The sequence below is a fragment of the Chlamydotis macqueenii genome, chromosome 11 (genome assembly GCF_036417535.1).
Source record: "Chlamydotis macqueenii isolate bChlMac1 chromosome 11, bChlMac1.mat, whole genome shotgun sequence".
In the NCBI taxonomy this organism is placed as follows: Eukaryota; Metazoa; Chordata; class Aves; order Otidiformes; family Otididae; genus Chlamydotis; species Chlamydotis macqueenii.
The window spans coordinates 3739572-3757061 of record NC_141566.1 but is presented as its reverse complement, the minus strand read 5'-3'; the positions used below and the strand labels follow the sequence as shown (position 1 = coordinate 3757061).

The following is a 17490-nucleotide window of genomic DNA, read 5'->3' as shown; positions in this document are numbered from 1 at the left end:
GATTTGAATTGCACTTTACAAAAAAAAAAAAGGGCCTGGAAGTGACACTGGGGATCCGTGGGAGGCAATGTTACTGGGAGGTTAATGCACAGCTGCCCCTGAACTGCTGTAGCAGCTCCCTGCCTCAGTTTCCCCTCTGCCAAAACTGGAGGCGCAGTGCTGCCAGGCTGCACGCCCTCTCATGTGGAATAATCACTGCTTACAGCTCGGGCTACTTCAGAGCACAGGTTTAAGCAGTATCGGCTTGTATTGTTTGCCTCTTGCAAAACTCTGTTCCAGGACAGGGATCTCGTTGCAAACGTTCCGGTCCCTTTGTTCCCTTCTGGGAGAGGCAGGATTTGTGAACCCGGTGCCTAATGTTAACCTGAGAGCATCTCTGTTCTGTGTAATCAGCTGTATCTCTGAGCTTTGAATCTTATATCGCACACGTCCCCTCAGCAGGAGAGCGCTACATTCCGTTTTACTGGTTCCTGGAGGTGGATTATATCCCACTTGATTGTTTACGGCAGTTGTGAAGATGCAACAACACTTCCATGAGGTGTAGCAGTGGTATATTAAGAAATGTATCTATCTGCAGTCTTTAGTAGTTGATTGGTATTTAATTGGCATGTGTTAATATTCTTATTACATCTCAGTTAAATCCACAGTTGAAGCATTAATTTTGAGTAGGAAAATTATGATTTGAGGTAAAAATATAAACTAAAAGTACAGCTGCTTTTAATATGAAGATTTTATTAAGTCTTATACTGACTTAAGCCCATGTTTACAGTAGGTGTTTTTAAAACAGATGAAGACGATATAAAAGAAACATTCTGTCAATTATTGCTGTAAGATTCATAAAGAGTTATTTATGGAGGTAACTTCTATCTCCTCTTAGGAAAGATTCAGACTTAATAATTTTGTAGGAACTTTTTATTTTTTTTTTTTCCAAAAGTGTGCTCCTTATGGCGAATGTGGGCATTCTTCTCCAGGGACCTGGTCTTGAGGATCAGTAGTTCGGCAACTGAGCTTCTCCAAGCTGCAGTGTTACTGCCATCCATGAAGGCTTCAGACTGCAGCGCCGCGATCCACTGTCACTGCAGCTGGTGGTAGATGCCTTGCGGGTTTGAGAACAGGGTGAAACCCATGTTTCTCAAGGACAAGGGGAAGGACAAAAAGTTTCTGAGGGTGAGAAGACAGTGCGTGTGGAGATCCCAGGGGAAGACGCTGCGTCTGGTGCCTTGTGTGATCCCTCAGGCACAGTCTCTGGTAACGACAAGGGGACATCGCTGTCCTGCCTGATCCTCAGGACAGCACACTCATGCATGGATTCTCTTTGAATGAGCTGCGTTTGCTGCCAGTCCCTGCCCTGTGCGGGGTTTGCAGAACCTGTCCTTCCCAGTGCCCCATGGTGCGACAGTGGGAAGGCGTTCTAAACATTTGCAGAAGTTGCCTGCAAATGGGGTAAACTGAGGCACGGAGTGGTTCGATGACTCACCCTCTAAAGAGGTAGCACGTGAGGCCGCTGTGTCACTTGTCCCAGGCCCTGTGTGCGAGTGAGCCCCCAGCACCTTCACTGCTCAGGGATTCGAGTTGTTCCCAAGCAGGACTCATGCCCTCCTTCCTCTGTCCCTGCCTGGATCTCGGCAGATGCCAGATCCCGCAGCTGAGCAGTTGGGACCCCCTTGCTGCTGGCAGGCAGCCTGCCTGGTTCCCATCGCTACGTGTCGGTAGGTGGTTCCTGTCTAACGCAGCCCCTTTCCAAGGGAGGCTGTTGACGTGCTCCAGCGTTGCCAGATGGTCCCCTTACCTCTTCTGCTCTCACGCTCCCTCAGAAACATTAATGATCCCTAAACCTCTCTGATGGAGGGGCTCCTTTTTGTGACAACCTCATTATGTGGTTATCAGGAGCTGCCACTATCCAGGTTGTCACGACAACCAGTCTGATTCAGAGCTGCTGGGAAAGGTCTGAACCTCAGGCAAATAACCAGCCCCAGCTCCCAGCAGATGCTCATCCGCAGCCAATCGGCGGGGCGCTGGGAAGCCATGACATCATGGGCCAAGCAGGCCCCAAAATTTAATTGTTAGCTGTCAGTGTCTCTCTGTGTCCCTTTCCCCACCAGCACCGCTTCAAACTGCTCTGGAGCTGCCTCTGCTTAGCAGGGCAGAGAGCTGCGGGGTGGTATAACTCCCATGGCTGCTAGGAGCGGAATAGGGTGCTGCTTTTTGGGGTTCTGTTAATGGGGATGGGAGAGAGTTGTCAGTTAATTTTTTACCTGCAGGACAAGCTCCCTGTCAGCTACTATGAACTACAGAAGATTAATGAGATCCTTACTCTCCCCTTCCCATGAAAACCTACCAACACCCGATTACCAGTCACGCTCAGGTTGTGTCATGTTTGCCAGCAAGGGGTGATAAATGCGGCAGAACCAGTTCTGTTGTGGATGGGGAATGTGTCCACCTTCCTGCCCTGCTGAGGCACAGAGGGGGTTGTTCAGGGGCCCTGTGCCTTCGCTGGGGTGTACCTGAGGCACCCCGGGAGCCCTGAACCCCGTTACAGTTACATCCCACATAGTTCTGACCAAGCGTCCCGCAGATGTGCGGCTACAGAGCTTTCCTGAATTCCTGCCCTGCTTGAGCACGTTCCCTGTGAAAGCAGGATCAGGAAGTTCTTTGAAGGGGTTCCTCTTTGTGCCCAAGAAGGACTTATTTTTTTAACTTTCTGGCCATTCCAGCTAAATGTACATTTTGTTTTCTGAAAATGCTGGTGCTTGGTCTCTTTTACTGAGATGTTTAGCCTTGCCACCCCCCTCTTACACAGGGAAGGGTGCTGGTAGTTTTGGGCAGTGCAAGTGTGCAGCACTGCCACGGATTTGGGAGGGTCAATCTGATTAGATCTAAAAGGTGAGGTTACACTACTTTTGGCTTCTGAAGTCCTCAAGGTACCTTTCAGAAGAACAAAGGCTATGAGAAGGTTATTTGTTGCTCAGAGCTAATATCTCTTTTTCTTGCTCTGCTTCATTATCTACCTGGCCCTGTCTTTCCATCTTCTGCATCTTCAGGGAGGGGTTGTCCCTGGGCCACTCTTACCCCACGGACGGGCTGGGGAGCTTGGGCACAGCGCGGCACAGAGACACTCCAGCACGATGGCCTTGGTGCAGCCAGTCCTGCTGCTTTTGGCACAGGAGAACGGAGCTATCGGGGCTAGTGATGGACCTGGTCCAGCCAGGTCCTTCCTCCTGCTTCTCAGACTCCTAAAGCGCTGGGGCTCAAATTAGGGCAGCTTCTGAGGTTACTTTTGCAGGATGAGACCTTTACTTGGAGACTGAGCTGGCTCCTGAAAAAACAGGGTTCAGGCAGGCCCTGCAGGTCTGGAGGCTGGGCCTTGTGGGTGTGAAGACTCTGAAAACATTTCCAGCTAGCTTTGACACCCATGTGACAGTCACACAGGGTTGACACATCTAGCAGGGACCAGCCTGCCTTCCCATGCCCTGTGGAGACAAAACCAGCACCTTGTCCACATCTGGGCCAGATCAGGCTCAGCGAGACTGCAGGTCTGGCCCGTCCCAGGTGTTGGACCTGTGGAGCGAGTCCAGGTTGCACTGCCGAGCCCCGTGTCCCAGGGCTGTGTGGGTGCCCTGACCGTGCCATCACTCGGCTTTTCCCCTCTCCTAGCAGTGTGCTGTGAGCGATGTGCCTGTTGTCGGCACACCTGACCGCTCACGGTCTGTGGAGGAGCTGACAGGGGTCAGCCTCACATATGGCTGGTGTTGAGGGGCAATACAGCTCTGCAATTTGGGCAATTTCCCCTTTCTGGCCTTTGCTTTTGCTTCCTCTCTTGGTCTCCTTTCCCAGGAAGGCAGGGCACAGGCATGGGGCATCAGCTTCTTATTAAGCATGGAACAGTTGCTTCCATCCAGCAGCTTGAAGATAGCTGAGAACCCAGAGAGGCTGAAATAGCACAGGTTCAAGGGCTTTGTGCTGCTGAAAGGCCACCCCCAAAGGCACAGACCTTTAAACCGTCTGTGATTTTCAGGAAAAACCAAACAGTCAATGTTTTTGAGGTTTCCTTGGCTCCAAAGAGAGTCATAACTTTGGACCAGGCTGAGAGTAAGGGATCTGGTCTTGCTTTTTCACTGCGTGCAGTCACAGAGTCAAGTTTCTGCTTTTTCACAGGGAAAAAGAAGCTGAAACTCTTCATCTGCTCTTGCCCAGCCTTTGGCAAAGTCAGGCAGCAGCCAAGGCTCTGGGCTTGGTGTCTCTGGGAGCCTGCATTTTTTTTTATAGTGATTATAAGAATAGTTTTTCTAATAGTTTATGCTAAAACTATATTTACTTGGACTTCTTAAAATGAATGAAAGTGATTTACCCAGAGATTCAGTCCTAACATCTGTACTTGCCTGCCTTGGTGCTGTCTGCAGCTTTTCCCTGAGCCGCCTCTGTGAGCGGGGCACGCGTCTCCCGCTGCCTGTGAATAACCTGCGTCCGAAGCAATCGGGAATAATTTCTGCTCTGGGTGCTGTTTGTTTGTGGGGTATGGCCCTTCTGCCTTGCAGGGTGAGGTGAGTCCATGGGACCCCTGACAGCTTCTTGAGCTGCGTTCCCTTTGTCACTGCAGGCAGGGGCCGTTCCCCTAAATCTTTGCGCAGACTTTGAAGGGGGAAAAGCTGGGCCAAAGCCTAAGCCCTCAGCAGACTACCCTGTCTTGGCTCAGCAAGGGAGAGTGTGTCCTCTGCGGGCGTCTGCTTGTCCCGAGGCCCCTTGGGTGCACACCGTGCCGTCACTGGGGTGGACACTGCTTCCAGCAGAGAGTGGAAGGAGGGACAGTGGTCTCGCAGGGTCACTGCTCTTAGAGGATCCCAAGAGTCACCCCTCCATATGCGTATTTCTCTACAGGGATGGAAACAGCGCTGACGACAACTCAATGGCTTTTAATAGTCAAATCTATCATTGCAGAGCCAGCCGCCTAAGTGATAGATTTGACTCATACTGGGGAAGAGAACCTTGGTGAGACCTCGGTGCGCAGCAGGAAGGGATGGCAGTGACTCAGTAGGGGCTGCTTGTCACAGCAGTGCTGGCGGGTGACTCAGCCTGCTGTTGCTTTTGGAGGACCTGTTCATTGAATGAGCTGGAAGGCGACAGTGTGACCGCTCATGGTCAGAGAAGATCACATGCTGTGTGGTGGGTTCGTTATCTCCTCTTGGGTAACTGCGTATGACCTGTGTTAGCTTTGTCAGTAGCAGCCAGCAGAAGGTAGTCTTCATTTCTTACCTGTGGCTGCTGCGTAATGTGTTATTAAACACTTCCTTGTGCCTCTCCTTTGGGGAAAAAAAATTTAAAAAGGTCAAAGATGTGCCCAGCTTGGGCTGTAACAGTCACCTGCCAGCCCCGGCCCCGGGCACAGCCAGGCGCGGGGCTGAGCTCAGAGCAGGGCTGGTTCCCAGCCCCAGCAGGGCCACGCTGCTGCTGGCTCCCGGGGGAGGGTTTAGAATTGGTCCTATCCATCTGGTGAATGCTGGGTTTTAGAGTTTTAGTTTTTTTTTTTTTTTTTTTCCAGGAAACATTATAAACATGAGGTCATGCTCACCAAAGCAGGGTCTGGTTCTACATCTCAGACCTTTCATGGAGGAGCTGAACTGGCGCTTTGGGAGATGCAGGAGAGGAAGGAGATTTTTTCTTCTGGTGCGTTTGGGGAGCGCCCTCTTTGTCGCAGGAGTGGCCGGAGCCGGTTGCTCGAGCCTTGCGCCCCGTGGGTTCCTCCCACGCATGGATGCTGACGGGAAAAGCCCACCGGCCGTCACATGGCAAACGTCAGTTGGGGGGAACCCGAAATGTCACGGTGCGTTTCCTGCTCCCTGCAGACGAGGACCATCACGGTGCCTTTCACGCTGTCTTTCGGTACCCGCTTCCCAGGTGCCCGCACACCTCTGCCGCGACAGGGCCACGCCGGCGGGGGACCTTCCCCCCCTCCCCACCCCTCCCGCGCCACGCTTTCCCCACGCAGCTGCCTTGAAACACAAGATTTGCCCCCTCCACCCCTCGCGCCCGCCCGCCCCGCACGCCGAGAGGCCGCCGCAACCTCGCGGGGCGCAGCCAATGGACGCGGCGGGTGACGACACGGGGCTGGGGCGCGGCGGCGCTGTCCCGGCGGCGCGCGCGGCGATTGGCGCGTGGCGGCGGCGGCGCGGGGGGCCGGGCGCGCGGCAGATGGGCTGCGCCCGGGGCGGGGGGGGTGGGTGGGGGGGGGCGCACGAGCGGCCCTCGGCGGCGGCGGCGGCGCGGGGCCGCGGCGGGGGACGGCGGGAGCAGCATGACGGCGGGAGCGCCAGGTAACGCGGCGGCGGGGCGGCCTGCGCGGCTGCGCCCGCGGAATGCGGTGCCCGGGGGCCGTGCGTGCGTTCGTTCGTTCGTTCGGGCGTGCGGCGCCCCGTCCTCTCCCCGCAGCGGGGAAAGGCGGAGGGGCTCCGCCGGGCCGGGGGTGCAGCGCGGGGTGTGCGGTGCCGGCGTTGTCCGTGTCGTTCCCTCCGCCGTCGGTGACACCTGTGTGGCCGGGCGGCCGCCGCCTGGGCCGGGCCCTGCGGGAGGGAGCTCCCGGCGCGGCTGCCGGCCGCAGAGCCGCCGGCGGGTCCGAAGTTGTGTCAGCGCCGAGCCCGGCCATGGAGGCTGCCGTGCTGTGTGCGCGCGTGTTCCCGTCTTCCAACAATGCAGCCTTCGGGGCTGTGCTTCTGCAGAGGAGGGAGAGATTCTGGGCTATAAATAATTCTGCCTTTTTTAAAAAAAAATTTTTAATACTCTTTATTGGCAACACGCATCCCATTGACCCCTTTCAAAACGCCTGCCAAGTTTTCCCTGAATCCGTTCCGGGGAGAGGGGGCTCTCCCCTGCACACGGCGGTGCCTGATGCCAGGGCGAAGCCGGTCCCTGTGCTGGCTTGTCCCTTTGTCCCAGGCTTGTACACCAGCCAGCGAGGAGCTGCTCCAGCGTGATGTCTGCCGGCTTCAGGCTTCCCTCCCTCCTTCCCGGCGCGAGTGCCCCCTTTTTGGTCGTTCGGACGGTTTTCAGATCCGGTTTTCACCGGTGCCAAAAATGAACCCTCTTTTAAATACAGTGATGTATTTAATGTAGCAAGTTGAAGGAATTCAGACAGGAAAATCCATGGCTTCGAAGTGAGCGGTGTCTGAAAGAGATGCTGGGCCCGAGCTGGGAGGAGCGGGGCTGTTCCTGCACTTGCAGCCCCGAAGGGTGTTGAAGAGGTTGGATTTGGTCTCTCCCCGCGTGGTTCCATTTGCTGGGGTGCGTGCAATGTGCGTGAGGAGTGAACAGCTTGGTTGCCTGTGTGGAGAGTTTGGCAGATGCCCCTAAAGGCTTCATTCCCCTCATCTCCCTGATGCCCCACCTGTCCGAATTTGACGCCGTGCAAAGACTGGCAGAGAGAGGAGTCAGCTTTTTGTTTTCCGTTTGGGCACGGTCAGTGATGACGTTCAGCATAAGGAACCAGGAGGCCGGAGATCAAAGTGGGCTTTGCTGGGCTGACATGCATCACCCCGGAGTGAGGAGGAGGATGGGCTGTCCGGAGGACCTGGGGAAGCTGCAGGGCTGGAGCCAGGCTGCTACCTGCCTGCTTGAGGGGGAGAGGGAAGGAAATGCCATGGCTGGAGGGGATGATGAGGTGCAATCTTCTCCCCTGGCTGCTCCTCTTGTGTGAATCCACCTTCTCCATGGCTGTCAAGTGGTGAGGAGGGGGCTGTGCCGAGCGCCTTGTGGGGCAGTGGGACCGGCCGGGACCCTGGAGGGGAAGTGGCTGCCATGGGTGAAGGGCAGGAAAGGGGAGCACAGCGGGAGAACTGGGGCAAGAACATAGCCCCGGCCGGGGTGACAGCAGGAGGGTGTGCTGGAGGGGACCACAGTGTCTGCTGAGCAGGAGTTGGTGCGGGCTGGCTGGTGGGGAGCAGGCCATCCACGCAGAAGTGGTACTGGGGGTTTTCAAGCACCTATATCTCCCTCTCTCCTGGAAATGGGGCACATGGTTGCAGAGGAGCCTTGTACATCCATGAAAGATGTTCAGTCACAGGTTACCTGATGACATGAGCAGTAAACAAAGTAAATCAGGAATTGGGTATAACTGGTTTTAGGCCTGGAACATGGGCTGGTGGGTTGTTCAAGGCTGGGGAGTTGCCATGACGGGTTGTGTGTGTTGAGGGGAAGGATTGCCCTGAGCCTGGGTTTTCTGTGGTGAGCACAGGGCTGGCGAGGGACAGCGATACTTGTGCCTGCGTTGGCTGGAGCTGCCTGCCTTGAGCGTGGGACTGGGCAGAGGAGCTGGTGGCAGGCACAGGGTGGGGGGCTGAGTTTGGGGGGTGGCAGGCTTCATGGGTGGGGGGCTGCAGGCAGCTGCCTCTGGGCTGCAGAGGAGTTTGTGCTCTGAACCAAGACCTGCGTGGATGGCATTTCTTCACTGAATGACTCTGGATAACTAAAAGTAAGTCTCGGTAGCTCCTGCGAGCCCTGAGCTCCTGTTACAGGATTAAGTTTCCAGCCTCATAGGCCACCGCTTGCAGCAGCAACAGTTCAGGAGGCAGCTGTGGCAGCAGTGCTGCAGGAGGCAATACCCAGGGTGAGCTGCCCTGGTTGTCACAGGCCCTGTGCTCGGGTCTCTCAAGGCTTTAGCATGAGCATGCCAGCGTCTTGTAGGGAATGTCTGGTGGGGCCTTTGTGCCCTCTAAACTAACGAGCCTAATGAGACTGTGTAGGGGGGTCCTGCAGAAGTTGGCAAGCGTTTTGCTGTTGGCTACAGCAAAGAGGACTTTACCTCTCCAAATTGACCATTCACTGGGCAATTTCTCTGTAAGAATCTGACCAAAACTTGATATTTAAAAGCATGTGGAAGTTGGAGTCCAAATTATGCTGTGTGTCCCGAGCCAGCTCACAAGGTCTGGAAAAACAAAACTTAGTACAAGAGGTTGTCTTCCTCCACCCTCCATATTTCTGTGCAACTTTTGTGCATACGCTTGCAGGGATAGGTGAGACAAATTCAGCTCCACAGCATATTGTTCACCGTGACAAACCCAGCTCCTGTGTTAGCCATCTCCTGGCCTGGCAGCATTTGCTCCTCAAGGAGAGCTGGTTTGTGGTGATAGTCCTGTGTCAGTGCCTGTTCCCTCTGCCAAGAAGCATTCTCCTCTTTTTCTTTTAATACTTTAATTGTGACTGCCGATCCAAGCGTTCCTGGAGATCCCAATTCTGGGATCAAAAACGGCCTGGAAGCTGGAGGTCTTTCAGATCCGCCTTCAGCTCCTCTTTCATTTTAGCCATGTCTGCACAGAGCTGGTCACAGGGGGAGATGTTGCCAGATTTGGCTTCCGCTTCTGGTCTGGTTGGACTCCCTGTGACTTTGGGACATTAACACTGCTGTCAGTTTGTGCCCAGCTGGTTTTCCTGTGCCTTGCTGTGCTACACAGTGGGCAGGCGGGAGCCCGCTGTGATCTTGCTCTTTGATTACCTGCCTTAGCTCTTGCAAAAGGTGCTTGAAGCCTTTCTCCCAGAACTTAATGGGCAGAGGAACAGAGTGAGTGGGTGGGGAGGGCAGCAATAGGAAGGAGAGAGAGAAACGTGAATTAACTTTCACCTGCAGGAATAAAGCTTTCTAGTTGCCAGTACTGTTTTGTGTTTAGAATTTTCCCTTTGCAGCTCTGTTTTGCTTTTTACCTTTTAGATACAAATAGTTGAGCTTACATTATCTTCTGTTTCTGCTATGTTTACTTTGATTTGCCTGATACTCAAAGAAGGGTAGGATACTCAAAGAAGGTTAGGCTGCGTGTAATTGGTAGGTCTCATTGGGCCTGGGTCAGCACAGGTGGAGATGCTGATGTGAATGTCTTGCCTCAGACCGGCTGTTGCTGGTGTCTCTTGCTCCTAGCAGTAATTCTGTAATGGAAAAATACGATGAAAGTATCTGTGGTTTGTTAGTGCTTTGAGTTTTGGAGATCTTTTCCAGGTGAACGTCAGCAGCTGCGGCTCGTGTGCAGCTGACAGCAAATGTAGGCTGTGCTCTGTTGGGGGTAGCAAAGGGACTTTTCATTTTGCATATTTAATTGGCCAGGTGCAACTGAGCACTGGCAGTGCCCTGTTCACGCGTTGGCCTGCTGTGTTTCGTCAGACAGGAGACTGGACTGCAAGGTGGCCCTCGCCTCCTCAGCCACGTGGTGTGGGACATGGCAGATGAGTGGCCCCTTGCTCTGGGCAAGCAGCGTGGCGTCCACCCAGTCAGTCCCACTGACTGTCATCCAGGAAGCCTATGATCATGTTGATGCGGTCTTGTGTCCCCAGCTGCTGGGGCTCTTGACCCCCGGAAGCCCTGGGCAGGGGACAGGCAGGCCTACAAGTGCTCCAGGTATTCTGGCTCCTGGATTGGGAGGATCTTCTTGTCAGCATAGGCCACCAGCCCTACCTGCAAGTCTGGCTCTGAGAGCACTGGGCTAGACGCGCCTCTGGGTACTCCAATGTCCGGTCTCCTATCTTCCCTTCTAGAGGCAGACTTAGAAATCGTGTTCGTCTTAAAATAGGGCCGTGTCCTGCTCTGCTGAGAAAGCTCTGCCGTGAACGTTGCGTAGTATGAGCAGATGTTATCTGTTGGTTTGTCTTGCTCTAATGACTTATTGTCATGACTGTGTGCATTAAGTATTGAAGGGTAAAACAGTGGTGTTGTATGTTCTGTGGGCTCATTTCCCAGCATTATTTTTTTTATTGTCAGTTGCTTATCTAGTTGCGTATTGACAGATGTGACTGACTCTTGACTGATGCAGAGCAAAGCACTTCCCTGCCCTGGAGTCTTTGCTGCCAGTTACACAGTTTGAATAGTTTGCACCGCTTCCACGTGGCGGTGCTGGTTTTGGGCCTCTCTGCGTGCTGCAGGTGCAGGACGCTCCAACACAGCGCTGTGTAAGGCTTGCAAAGGTGGGAAATGGCAAAGTTAGGGTTGGATACACCTCCTTTGCTCTGCTCTGGTCATGTGTACTTTTTTTTATTGCCATCAGAAGCAAATTAAGGCAATTGGGATCCCAAAACGTGTTCAAGGAATATTTGTGAAAGTTTTACATGTTTCCTCATAATCATAAGGGCGAAAGTGTGCTTTCTCAGAGAACTGGAAACAAAGCTTCTGACGTGACCCCTTGACTTCTGAAAGCGGTGCCTTGCACGTGGACCAGGGATAGCTGTGCTTTGATCCAGCTTGCTGCACACGCGTGTGCTTGGCTTTCCCACAAGCTGGTGTACTGTGCTGTCATTTTTGTCCAGCCTTAGATCCCCTACACAACCTGAAAAAAACCTGCCATTTCAACATTGCCGTACTGCACAGGCTCCGGAGCCAGACCACTCTCATTTTCTTTCTAATCCTCAAGTGCTGAGAATGTTCTGGCACCTTAGGCTCACCGTTGCTTTGCAGGGTGCGTGCACTGTTGGCCGCGCGTGACTAGGGGAGCACTAAAACATTTTCTTGTCACCTGAGCGTGCTCATTTCTTCAGACAGTGCTGTGGAAGGGGCAGCAGCTGTGTGGCCCCCCCAGTCCCTGTCCCTTTGCTAGTGTGAGTAAATTGCTGTTTGCTTTATTTGGGAAGGGCACGGGAAAATACTTCTGTGTGTCTCTCAAGGGGAATGAAAGGCCTAATGTTTTCCATTTTCAGTCTCCTCCTTCTCTGCTCCCTATTGTGAAGGAGAAAATCCTCCTGATCAGAAATTTTCCAGGCGCTTCCCTGCAGAGAATTTTGATTCAACCTGCAGTGACCAGATGCCAGCTCATATTTATCAGGTGCACCCAGCCACTCCCGGATGAAACATGGAGCTGCTGGTGCATGGTAAACCTGAGAGGGAAGAATGGACATTTGCTAAAACTGTTTTTAATGTCTCCTGCCCTCACAGGCAGAAGATTGTGGACTTGGATTTGGGATGCTCTTGAAGTGTCACCAGAAAAGCTGTCAAATGTGTAGATGCAGAAATTGGGGTTTGGAAAATGCCTTTAATTGTGATTCCACTCTGCACAACACAGATTGTCATGCTTTGAGCTCAGGTTTGTTTGTATCAGGGACAGACATTGATACCACAGCTCCTATCGGGGCATGAATATTTCAACAACTGAAACGATGCCTGCCTGCTCCAAAAAAGAGCTGCTTACATCCTCATTTGATCTTTTTAGCAAGCCTAGCCAGCTCAGGTTGGCATACTCGTTATTCGTTTCCAGCAGATATGGTCTCTGTTAGCTGTGCTGTGACTCTCCTCTCCTCATTTCAGAGGCTTTGGGAACTCAAGTTGGGAAGAAGTGAGATTTCTAGCAAGAAAAAAAGACTAAAGCAGACAGAATTTGCTCCCTGTTTTGTTTCTTTTTGAGGAGGCACCTTGCACTTCATAGGAGGCATGGACCAGAAAGAGGTGGGGTAATATTTTGAAGTAGCTAGAGTGGCAATCTGGGGCCAGTCTTCTCCTTTTATTTCTGCACTGCACTGTCTCTCCACGCTCTCGTTCTCTCTCCATTTCTTGTGCTAGAGGAGTGCAGAATCCTCCTCTCTGGGGGCATTAATATTAAGCACTTCAGAAGGAATAAGCTGAGAGCGGAGCCTTATTCTTTTCTGCAGTATATTATCAGTTCACACACAGAGATTGTGTCCTGGACCCTTCTTTTTGAAAGCAAAAGTGATACTGAAATGCTGGAACTCCTAGTACCATTGTGTGTTTCTGAAGGAAAATGTCTCCAAAGCATCCAATTAGGGTGCACATCCTACAGCCAAGATCCGTAATGTAGACAGGGAGAGCTTTTGAGGAACTTGCTCCTCAGGGCATGTTCTGTCTTTCCTATGGTCTGTAGGGCACTCTGGACACTCTGGGTGAATGCTACATTTCTTCATGGAATAAGGAAAAGCGATAGGAATCTGGGTATGAGGTAGTTTTCTAAGTCCTTGATGTGGCAAGATCTCTCTCCTCTTACTTAGTGAGCAACAGCATGTGGATGAAGTTTCCAGGCCCACAGATGATGCAAGAGGTCAGTTAGCTGATTCTTGAGTATTTTTTTGAGCTGTATTTCATGGTGTTTGCATTGCTGATCCCAGCAGAATGGCAGAACTTGGCCTCGTGGGTACAGCTGAAGGTGTGTGGTTCTCTATTTGAGGAATACATCTATTGGAGTGGTTATTCTGAGTGTAATTGCTTCTGTACCAGAACAGAAATTACACATTGAGACCTACAGCTGCGTATGTACCCCAGGAAGCCGGCTGGTAAACATAATCCTGAAGTCGACCCGCAGTAGGACTTACTTTTGGGCAAGGAGAGGAAAAAAATCATGCTCTTACTTGTTCCAAACAGCCTCTAAAGTATAAGTTCTCATTAGACTAGTGGCTTTTCTTGGGGTCATTAGGCGGAAGATGCTTTGCGCTGCTCTGTCCTGCAGCGTCAGTTAGACACTGGAGCTGCCTGTGTCTGATCGCCGGTGCCCCTTGCCACAGAAGGGGTGGTTCAGGCTGGCCCAGGCTCCCTCCCAGTGCACTTACTTGAATTTTAAGTGTTGCTCCAGAAGGCTGTGAGCAGTAGGTGCATGCTTCAAGCATTTTTCTGCACCCTGCGGATCTCAAGTATATTTTCTGTGAAAACTATTTGAAAGGTTTACAATAAATGGCTAAAAGTCAGGCCTGGAGAAAAAGCAGAGGTGTGTGTTAAGGCAGAGTCTGACTGCTCCAGGGGGATTTGTCCCAGCTTGACTTGTGTCAGACACACTGGAAACATGAGGATGAAGTCAAATGTCCAAGGTCATCAGTAGGGTGCTGGTACAACAATGGAAGATACTGGTTAGAAGCAAAGATGATGGAATTTTTGTGTCCAGAACTTGCTATCAGAAACGGTGGTGTTGGTATGGCTAAGGACCTTGCAAACCTAGGCCAGTAGGTGCCTAAATGATAGGATTTGGGTCCATGGCGAGTAATGAAGACAAGTTATGGTGGAACATTACTTCATGTGTCCTTTTTCAAAGCAGATCTGTGGTGTTTCCATCTGGCAGTCCAAAAGAGAGAAGAGTCCTGGCACCCCAAGGCTGCAAGGCTCATTGGAAACTAAAGGAAGTATACGTTGGATGAGGAATTGCTACTTGTGACATATCAGGTGTTAAACACATCTGATACAGGGAGCTTGTGAAAGGATCGGGATTCGGGATGTGCTTGTGCATAGCAGAAATGTTCTGGTCTGTGACTGTTTTGAGCAAGATGAGGCCTCCTCCCACCCCCTGCTTGGCCACCATTGCTGAGCTGAGTGTTGTAAGGTAGCCATTGCTCGGGTGGCCACATAACGCAGCAGGATTTATAATGGAAGATGTAGGAACTCCCTGGGGACTGGGGATTTAAAGCTTTTTGGACCCTTTGCATGGCATTTTGCTTGTATATATTTGGGAGGGGTGTCTTTGTATACGTATATATCATATGCAAACGTATTTTGAGTTGCTGTGTGTTTTGTCTGAATTTAGAAAAGGAGTGATTTGGAGAAAGAATCCTCCAGGAAATGTTGTTTTTACAAGCGCAGGCCTCTTGACTGTGATTTGGGGGGGAAGGAAGGGGTGGGAATGAGGGGGAGGTTCACAGAGGTTTTCTGCTTTTCTTGTAGCGTTTGGGGAGAACTCCAGCCAAGGCCCACATACAGTCAAATGAATCAGCCTCCCTTTTTGCCACAAGTAATTGGCAGCTCTAGCTGCAATGCAGTTTTGATGTATGGCTAGTACACTTTTTCTTGGTTAATTGAGAAGAAACTCTGCAGTCGATGCATGATGTTGATTTGGCCTTTGTATGGAGTCTTTGAGCTAGTGGGAGATATTGTCAGCTTCTTCTTGAGAGGCTGGAATTTGCTGCAAATTGTATTCCATGCTCTAGTGTGAAGGCTGTCGTTGCTCTTCATCTGCTACAGAAAATACATTTCTTGGTGCATATAAGTGTAGTGGGCACTGTAGGCTGGCGCACGGCACTGTTGCTCAGTGCGGGGTTTCCTTGGAAGACTCTCATTTTGTAACAACTTCAACACAATATTCATGTTTCTAGATGAGTGACTGTTCCCATGCTGACAAATAAAGCATTTTGGCCTACTCAGGTTCCTGTAACGAAATGAAATTCACTTGTTTTCGAAAGCATCTGGTGCCAATTTAGACTCAGAGCTTTCAGTGTCTGCTGTAGGATTTCCACTGGGCTCGGAAAACTTAGCAGACAAGCTCAGCATTCACCACTGGAAGTATCTGGGGTAACTGGAGGGCTTTCTTGTCCTGGAAACAGGACGTGTAGCAGTTGCCCTTGGCAGGCTAAGATTTACCAAATGCCTTTTATTTCCTGTTGAAAGCCTAATTTTACATGGAAGGGACTGTATTACTTACACAACTGGTAAGTATTGGCTTTAATAACATACGCTTCATGTTAGCAGAATAACAACAGTGAGGGATGAACGTTGAGTAGTGAGATACGTGTGCTGTGCTGGGGCAGTAACATCAGTGTTGCTTTCCAGTGTTTCACAAGGTAAATACAATACCTGTTATTTCCATAGCATTTGAAAATTTGTTAGAAACAAGTCCCTTTGAGGAACCTGTAGTCATAAATGTGATTAACTCAGCCTCGGAGTTTTAGTCATGGCCACAGCTTCACTAAATGCTGTCTGAAGAGAAAAAACAAGCCTGGCCTCGAGTTACTCTTCCATGGAATTGCTTCGTAGGCAGGCAGCACGTGGCCTTCCTCCCTCCAGTTGTTCTGTGGGGGAAGAAAACATTCAAAGAAAATAGAAATGTAAAGTCCTCACAGGGGGTAAATAAGATGGCTGGTTCTGTAGCATTTTGCACCTGAAAATGAGACACACAAGCGACTGGTTTTGCCCTACAACGTTTTAGGAGGTGGAGGGGACTCTTGGGTGTTTGAAGGTGCAGACGCGCGGAAAGCAGAATGGCATCTTTTCCACGCATACTTGGCTGAACTGCACTGCTCCTTGTTTGGTTCAATGTGTTATGTGTATCTGGAGAGAGATTACATCCAGGCCAGTTGGGCTGAAGTTTGCTCTTTCTCTCTCCAGTTCACTGGACAAGTGTTTTACGTTTTCTTCAGCATAACTTTAAATGGACATTGTATTACCCTGTTCTGGAAAGGAGCTGATATTTCTACAACTCGTGCTGTCATGTAAGTAACCTTTTTCTGTTCTCAGCAAGGTCATTACATCATGATGCAGTAATCCTCTGCCTGTGGGATAAACCATCCTCTCTGTCTGTGTCTCTGTCTGCTGCTCTTATCTGTGTTTGTTCTTTCTTAAAGTGTGCAGGGGAGGGGAAGAAGAAATGAGGGGAGAGCAAAAGTTTTGATTCTGGCCTGTTAAACTATGTTTAGAGAGAATAATGCATGGGTTGTGAGATGGAAAGCGCTGTTGTCTCACAGAGCTATTGCTTTGATACTTTATCCACAAAGAGAAGCTCCAGAGTCTCAAGTCAGAAGAGCCTGGGGATGAAATTACACCTTTGCCAGGCTCTGACAGGTTAAACTTTACAGAGATGTAGGTAGCGAATTATCCACAGACTGAATTGCGAAGGAGGGCTTTAAAAACCTGCTGGGGAGATTGAGTGGATAAAAATAGTTAGTTCTTGTATCCTTCTTTTTGTCTGTAGAGCTAAAAGCAATCTACAAAGGAAGGACAATGTAATTATCTTGGTTTCAGCCCAGAGGAACCTGAAGAATAGAGCAATGCCACCATGGGTGGAACGGGTCGGCATGGGAGCTGGCAGCAGGACCCAGCCATCTTGCTGCCTGTCCCTCTACCTGGCCATTAGACTAAGTTGCCTCGCTGCTTGTTGCAGTTTCTAATTTGTCTTGGATGTGTCTGTGTACTTTTCCCGAGTCGGTTTACACCACAATATATCATTCATGGCCAGCCTGGGGTGTGCCCGATGAAGTATGGTCCATAACTATTTTTGATTCATTTATAAAGGGATTAGGTGACGTGGTTGCCTGGACAGCAGGGACTGTACTGGGTGACCTGGTGGGTCTCTCCCAGTCCTGTGTTCCTGTGTAACCTGAGGTGATGCCATCTAAGCTGCATCAAGATGCCAGTGATGTAATTTCAAACTGTCTGGCCTGAGCGCCAGTGAAGTCAGGGAGGCAGCATGTGTGTGAGGTAGGATTGGCTTTGATCCTGTCAGTTTTGCCCAAATATTAAGTAGAAGATAGGCAGGGTTTGATTCAAAATGAAATCAGTTAACTGAGCAGAGAAAGCAGAGCAGATATATTAATGGCCGATCCCATCTTTCACATGCTCTGAGAGGAAATAGCCCATTGTATTTTACTGTGCAGCTCTGAAGTCTGTTGCAGATTAAGACAAATAACTAAGCTGAGTCATCAGGTTGTAGTGTCTCAACAAACTACTTAAAAAGATGTCAGGCCCTCATTATGGGTAGCTGTTAAAGTGGCAGAGCTGTCAAAGGAACACATCTAGAATCACATGAAGAGTTCCCTGTTACCCTCATGCCA

General features: G+C 50.8%; 1 protein-coding gene across 4 annotated transcripts in view; it reads left to right on the top strand.

Annotated features, from left to right (window-relative positions):
• Positions 1 to 17490, top strand: part of PAK3 (p21 (RAC1) activated kinase 3) — a 124219-nt gene that overhangs the window by 48478 nt on the left and 58251 nt on the right. For 2 of the 4 annotated variants that reach the window (XM_086756620.1, XM_086756624.1), the window contains exon 1: positions 6168 to 6308. The exons of 1 other annotated variant lie outside the window; for it this stretch is intronic. The gene's annotated coding sequence lies outside the window, so the exon portion shown is untranslated. Of the gene's footprint in view, positions 1 to 6167; positions 6309 to 16136; positions 16153 to 17490 lie in introns of those variants that run through there. One more of the 4 variants, XM_086756623.1, reaches the window with a different exon arrangement.